The sequence below is a fragment of the Cupressus sempervirens genome, chromosome 1, assembly GCF_028749045.1.
Source record: "Cupressus sempervirens isolate cs-2001-9-10 chromosome 1, ASM2874904v1, whole genome shotgun sequence".
NCBI classification, from domain to species: domain Eukaryota; kingdom Viridiplantae; phylum Streptophyta; class Pinopsida; order Cupressales; family Cupressaceae; genus Cupressus; species Cupressus sempervirens.
Window position 1 is genome coordinate 479831101 of NC_143118.1, and position 8578 is coordinate 479839678.

Below are 8578 nucleotides of genomic sequence, written 5' to 3' on the forward strand. Positions count from 1 at the left end.
ATATACAACCTAACTAGATTGCATTCAATTGCATAGGCCTTTACCTATACAACATCAAGATAACTAAGTAATCAAAAGGAGACAAAGTTTAGAAATAACTAATATGGGGATAGTTCAAAATTTGTATTCATTTTCCTTGAAAATTGTATACAATTTACAATAGACTCAGAATGACGTTCAGAAAGAAACACATCTCATTCTGTATTCATGTATTCTCAAGATTTGATAGAAAAAATACATCACAAACTTTCTTTCAAAACATTGGACCAAAGACAAACTAAGCATATCACTTAGAAAAATAGAATTCAGACCTTTTTTCTAGCCCTGGAATCCCACTTATATAGTGTGAGATGCAACAACCTTCAGGCTAAGAGGAAATGATAGGTGTCCTTTATAAGAGGAAGACACAAACATTTGTCAAAAAGAAAAAGACTAACAAGAAGTTATGCCAATCACACATTCTCTTGCAGGCTATTTTTTATCACCTCTTTTCGTTGATTTTGCTCCAACGGTGATTCTATCGTATATGTAACTGCTAAGCTTGTCCCTAACAAAATCTATTTTGATGATTGCACTCTATCCTTGACCCGTGGGTTTTGTCAAGATAATTTCTTTTTGAAAATCATCTTTACTTCCCACTCTTCTTTGATCATGCCAGGCTTCATAAATAGTGAAAAAATTACTTAGTGTGCAACTGTTGAGCAAGGAGACAATGTGGTTGTCAAATATAACAAAATGGGTAACTTCTGATTCCTAGCCATGTCTGCTTTCTTAACCACCTTTTGACCAAAATTTTCCATCCATTGATACAAAAAAGGTGCATGCTAACAAAAAGCAAGAAAGACCATACCCATGAGTATGAAATCTTGTTCACCTTCCTTAAAAACTATGCACAGGACCCCACACATTTTCGTTACCCTGGCATCAGGCTATGATATTTTGAAAATTTATTTAAAGGATGATATTACCGCTGAGAGGGATGTTATCTTACTAGGTTCATTCATTATCCTTCTCAAAACCTTGGTTACTTGATTGCGACATCTTACTGTAGTTTCAAAGAGATGAAACTTTAAGAAAACACTTAGGATTACTAGTTTTCCTCTATCAAAAATCCATATACTTGTACATGGGACAAAACACTTCTTTTGTGCAAACCAGTTTGAACCAGTATGCGAGATACTACAATCCCACACCCAAGTATTTTTACCTAGTAATCCCTCTGCTATCCACAACCTAGGATCTAATGAATTCTTTAGAACCATCTTTTGATTATACCATACAAGACTAAAAAAATTTAGAAACTATGGCACAAGAACTTACTTGGAATTTTTTTCTTTTTGTGAGTTTGCAATTTATCTTTGAACCAATCACTTCACACTCGTGCCAGATTTATCTCAATCCATGCAGTAATTATCTTCATTCAGAAAAGATTTCAAAATCTCTATTCATGCAAGGTAAAATTGGGAAAATCTTGCCTGTTATACTCTGTTATTAACTTCACATGAAAAAAATTTCACATCTTATTAATGTGTAGAGTGCCACCACCTTCAGCATTTAAACTCACACCGTCGATTCTATGAAATCATATGATCAAGAAATGAAAACTAGGCTGACTCAATGTTCCTTTTAGCATGCTCATAGTCAAACCAATAAAATGCCTCCATCTGTATCTTTCCTTCAAAGTTGGCATCCAAACTTGGCCCATGGATGACAAGAACACATGTCACCAGCTTGTTAACTTGTTATACTTATCTTTTGAGCACCTTTCCATAGCGAGCTAACGATAACCATTGATCTTGCTTTGATCGTATGGCAGATATTCAAAATGATTTTTTAAGAAAACAATGGTGGGTCCCTTGCTTGTTAACTCACTATACTTATCTTTTGCACATCTATTCATAGTGAGTTAATGAGCACCGTCGATTAACACTTGATCTTGTGGATAACAACTTACTACAACAGTGGTGGGCCATCATTTGCTAACTCGCTATGCCTATCTTTCATGTGTTTTTCCATAGCAAATCAATAATGGCCTTTGATCCTGGTTTGATCTGACGATCAAAATTCATTGTGTGCTTCATACATAGGGAGTGGGTCCATATATTGCTGCCGCTGAGATGGATGAACACGCTGGCACACACATGTACTCCTTTTTATCTGTTAATGACATCATGAGTTCTTGGCCTTGCTGAATTTGTGATCTTTAGGCAGGTCGCCATATCACTATCGACAAAAACACCAAATATCTAGCTAGCGACCTCTCAGTAGATAGACGCCAGAAAAAACTCCACTTGCACAACAATAGAAGAAAAATTTGCACAAGATTTTCTTCGGGATTCACAAAATCACTTCCTGTTATAAAAGAGCACCGTGTTTTCCAATGATCAAGTCCTTGCTAAGTCACTACCGAGAAAGTGGTGCTTTACTCCAACTAGCGATTATAGCAACCTTTAACGAATTCTTATTTCTAGTGATAGAAAACAAAATGCAAATTGATTGAAAATCCTATCAATTAATGCTAGCATCATAAAAGGTGGTTGTGCATATTTATGACACTGTGTGGGAACTGCCATGGTCATATCTACCCTTTAAAAGAGCATTGTCCTTTTGCATTAATCTGGCATTCGCTATGTTGCCACCGACAAGTTGCATTGATTTCTCGAATAGCGACTTATCGAATGGCCGAGAAAATTGGATGGCGATGACCAAATTCACCACTTTCTTCACAGTTTATTCTTAAAACTGACAAACTTGGGATACATCACGTGCAAAATTTTACCTCATGTCATCATGATTCTTGGCACCAGATTCCACCTTTCAGTAACTAGACATGTGTCATTGCCTTGCTAACTCGCTATACGTAACCATCGGGCATTTTTCCATAGTGAGTCAACAATGACTGTGGATTCAAAAGGATCTAATGGTGGGGAAAAATTCGCATATCCTCCTACTTTTACAAAAATCGCACTAGGAAAAAATTAAAATGAATGGGACATAGGGTTTTAACAAAATTTTTAAAGGCTATCAACAATATTCCTTAGCCTCTACCAGGGAGGTGTGGAATGTCATCACATATGATAATGAAACCCTCTGGTGCAAACCGAATAATCTTATGGATTTTTTCCATCAGTGGAAAGGTCTTTGTATGATTGCTGGTCGGCATGATCACTCGGACTGGATTTTACCCCATTTTTGCTGGGGAATTTGGAAGGAAAGGAATAATAGAATATTTAGAGACAGAGAGGAGCCGGCTATAATCCTTGGCAGGAAGGTCTCGAAGAATATAAAGGAAAATCTCCAAGTGCTGAAGGAGGAAGAAGAAGAAGAAGGGGACAGAAAGATAGCTAAAGAAAAAGACAGGAACCTCAAAAGGCAGGATGCTAGCTGCCTTCTCCCCCCAGATGGTTGGTCAAAAGCCAACTTTGATGGGGCTTCTAAGGGTAACCCAGGCCCTTCAGGTTGCGGTGGAATCATAAGAAATAGCTATGGGGAGGGAATAGCTGCCTTTGCTTCCTCGCTGGGAATCCAGACTATTCATCTGGCTGAAGCAAGAGCTGCGAGTAAGGTGGTCAAGTTGGCTTTTGAAGCCAGGATTACTAAACTCTGGCTTGAGGGGGACTCCAAAAACATTATTAATACCATTAATGGTATTTCTCCTCCCTTGTGGACGATTGCGAACATAATTGTTGAGACTTGCGCCACTCTCACAAAGTTCGATAAGGTCCACGTCACTCATGTTTACAAAGAGGCAAACCCAGTCGCTGATTGGTTTGCTAATAAAGGGGTTAACGCCACCAATAATCTGATCTGGCATGCCAGAAAAGATTTTTCGATAGAGGCAAAGTTTCTTATCGACCAAGATAAAATCTTAGGAAGGACGGCTCAAATTCAATGTGAGAACGGCCACTATGGGAATCTACAGAGAGGCGATGAACCCCCAACTCCTGGTGGACGACCTCGAGAAGCCTAGACTCAATGAGCTAATTAACCCGTCTATGGTGGCTATTTCTGATAATGCAAGAGAAATGGGCATGAATCTGTTGAACAATGCCCGCAATAGCATGATCGACAACTTCAGATCAATTAAATGGCTTTTCCATGAGCTTGAGGATGTCAGAGATAGGGTTTCCCAAATGGAAAAAATCAAGAGCAAGACAGGTGCAGAAAGCCAAGGCAACCAGAACAGCTGGGAGACTCTGATGGAGAGGAGAGTAAAAAATATTGAGAACTACAATCACAACCTGGCAAGTCAAATGATCTCCCTCCTCGTTTTGATCAATGACAACATCCTCTCTCTCTTGGAAAATCTCAAAGACATGAACCAGATGGAGGAAGATGATAAACAGAACAGAGATAAAGATAGGTTGGATGTGGATAAAGCCAAGGACAGCACTATGGAGCAAGATTTGATGAACGCCCAGGATCATAAGGCAGAAGAGCAACAAGAGTGCGCCGAAGCTGCCCAGACCATGCTCGAGATGGAGAAGTAGTCTGCTAGGTTGGGTCTCTGTCCTTTGGTTTTTGTTTCTCCTGGCTTTGGCTTTTTGTCTGGTCTCTGTTTTTCTGGTTGGTTCTCTGGCCTTTTTAGTGGGCAATTGTTTCGGGCTGGGCCTTTGGGCTTATTTTCAGCCGTAAGGCTTATGTTTTGGCTGGGCATTTTTTCGCTTATTTTCAGCCTTTCTTGTTGTTAAACTTATGGGTTTCAGGACCCCTTAAAACCTGTTTACCTTATCAAAAACAATATGCCTTAGCTAGAAAATCTATTCACCACTAATGGATTCGAATCTGAATTTTCTATTCCAGACAACAGAAAATTATTAGGCAAAAATTTAGACCAACAGAAGGCAACATAGAAGGCAACGTAAAAATATTATTTTAGCATCTCGTGCCTTAAACATTTTACACTCATTTCCTTCATCATATATTTCAGCTTTAGTCATTGAAGAAATGTCGTCCTTGACCACCTCTTGTGTCTTACACTTTTTCCACTCATTTCCTTCATTATGTGCAATTGTATAGCAGATAACATCAACTAACCTGAAATATCCACAATCATCATTTCCTTAAAATACAAAATCTACATTATTTCATACTAAAAATATCACATCTCATTAATTTCAAAAATACAATATATAACATGTCATTAATAACCCTTTTCCTCTCGGGACAATACAAAAATTGGCACCCTGGATTATCCTTCATGCATAATACTTTTAGGAGGGGTCCAACACCACATGGACAATTATGAATTGAAACAACTCTCGAAGCCATGAATTCTATATCAAAAAATAATATACCATGAAAACTTATCATTTTATTTTACCCATGAATAGAAAATTACATGTAAGAGAAGCATATTTGTGTCATCTTATCAACTATCTTTTTGAAGAACACAATATTCAATACATGTAAACAACATTAAACAATGAGAAGCATGGAGCAAAGAAATATTATATAAAATAGAGTTCATCAACATGTGATTATGAATAAAAGCATAAGCCAAAAGTGTATCAAGAGAATAGCCACAATGGACAACGAACACATTATAATACAAGTCAAAGTTCATAGTATAGAACACAATCATCTTTTAAACAAAACCAATCGACAGCTTCAAGACAACATTGTCATGATTGCCACCCATTGTAATTAGATCAATAATGATAGCATAAATGTTCTTGAATAATAATTTTGAACCTATAGGGTAAATTATGAAACTTCAAGTAATGTATTTAAACTAAATATGTAATCAAGTCTTTGGTTGTTGCATAAATATTTACCACAAATAATCAAGTGAGAGTTATGTTTTTAACCAATTAGATAAAGATGTATTTTGAATAACTAGGTTTTTATATAATTTGGTAATTTATGTATTTTTATAACATAAAAAGTTAATTTATTTGAAATCCAATTGGTTCTTAGAAAAATAGTAAGGAGATCAATTTTCTTCTAAAATTGAAAATTAAAAAATATGTCTCATCTTTTCAGCTAAAAATATGGCCACTAAAATGCACACATAGAAAATATGGCCAAGTCCATGTTTTTAAACAAATGTTTGGCATGTGGGAGATGTAGCTGTAACTACATTACAACACATGATTATCAAATATTGTGTTGCTAAGAAACATACAGATACACAAATAACAATGACTATAATAACTCCAACAACATATGGAAAAACAATATGGCTATATCTAGATCATTTAAAATAAAACATTGTCAACATAAACACATGTTTTACATTTAGATCCAAAAATTTAGGCAAAAATTTGCGAAAAATGTGAACAAAAAACCTTTCTCATAGCCATCTAATGGGATGTGAACCACCTGAATTAAGCAACATCAAATAGTTGTAAAATCAATCTTAAAACTATGTGAACAATAAAAGGTACTAAATCCCTAGAAACTTTATTCAAACATATTATGCTTTCTCTTCTTGGTTCATTATCAAGAACCCTTTGGCTCTATCAAGATCATCCACAACAAATGCCACACTTAAAGTACCAATACCAAGTTCACCATTGGCTTTTAGTGCAAAATAGAGATCTTGTAAATATTTTATCCTATTCTCTTCACCCAATTCAATAACTTTGGGCTTAAGGAGAGTCTCATTTAGTTGATCAATGGAATGAGACATCTCATCCATGGAACTTTCCATAATTTTCTTCTTCCTCTTAGGGCTCCTTGATAATTATGGTGAATGGGTATTTTTTCCGCTTGTCACATTGTAGTGATTGGACATAGGAATATTCATATCTTCATCATGCTAGAATTCTTTAGAATAATTGAGAAGGGGGGTGAATCAGTTATTCAAGGTCCAATAATGTCCAATCCAAACTTTCTAATAAAACAGAGGTGAATCAGAAGTACTATCCTTTTTACTTTCTTATCATGCATGCAATTAAGCATTAAACAATCATGAAAAGTAAACATGCATCACCACATAACACAAAGGATTTTGATGACCCAAAAACCCTCCAGGAATAAGAAGGTAAAATTGGGGTGGGTATGATACCCACAAAATAACTACGCAATTGATTTCAACCACTTCTGATGGTTTTCCCTGTTAAAGGCTTTACACACTGTCAGATGTGACCCTGTTAAAGGATTTCTACACCCTGTTAGGAGTGTGCCCTATTAGAGGACTTAAGAAAATTCAACTTAGAATGCCACCTTATTAAAGGATTTACATAGATTTTTTAGGCCCACCCAAGTCCATCGAATTTATAGTCACCTTCTCAAAAGAATCTTTTATCCCTCTCTAAGGATTTCCTATCCTTCTCCTAAGGATCTCTTATCCTTCTCCTGGGGATCTTCTATCCTTTTCCTGAGGCTTATCCACCTAGCTCTCAAGCTAACCTAGCAATATAGGATTTCAATTTCTAATACAATGGCAAGAAAGTATTAGAAAGGTTTTGACTTGATAAAGATTGCAACCTTAACCTTGCAGATTTCATATCACTCTTTAGTTCTTTTCTTTTCTTGGCTTTTCTTCCTTACAATGCTAACAACTTGTTCACCCTTCAAGATCTATCTCCTTGAGTTCTTCCACGTGTTATACCAATGCACTCTATGATCACTTGATCAACTCAAAGTCTTGATGCTTCGTGCTTACTCCTCACTGTGTCCTCCTCTTGACACTTTACACTAGCCTTCTCTTGGCTTCTTTACATGACCACACTTATGATCAACTTCCTCTCACACAAAAACTTGATCTCTAACCTATAACTCATTATAAAGAAGTTATGTTCTTCATTTCCTTCTCAAATATTGATTTGATCTGAGAAAACGATATTGTTTTCCCTCCAAATTGCTTCTTCCAGAAACTTCATGATAAGTCCACCAATATTCACCTTGAATTGGTTTGCATTGTTTACATAAAATTCTATGACATCTAATCATCATCCTTATCATCCAAATAATTCACAAAATTCAATGTAACAAACTTTTTGTTACTGATCTCATGAATCTTTTGACTTAACAAATAATGCAGCAACTCGGCATCATTAGTTTACTGATGCTCAACACCTTCTATGTTACTTGGCTTCTACTATATTTACTGGTGCTTGGCACCTGAATTATTTTCCTAAGTTACTCAGCACTTGAACAATTACTCAACACCTGAACATTCTTGTGTTACTCGACACCTGAACAATCCTATGTTACTCGACACCTGAACAATCCTGTCTTACTCGGCACCTGAAGGATTGTTCAACACACACTGAAGTTGAACTTGCTTAGCTTCAACTAAGAATTTTCTCAACTCTAAGTAGCTTTCTTGGCTCTCTCAAATGAACTTAGTTAGGCTTTACAAATGACTTAGTTAATCCTTACATCTTTGATGTGTCTCAGTGTGTCCATCCTCTTAGAGTATGTCATCAATACACTATTTCATCAATGGCTTAGCTGATCCTTATACTTCATTACAACATCATAACTTCAACCTTTCTCTAGGTGCTCTAGTTACATCTTATTGATTGCCTCCTCCTTGTCAGTCAACCAATTGATAGTACTTGGATCACTTAAGCATTTGTCATTCTTACAAGTAGCAAGTTTGACATCAATGACAAAACAATGATTG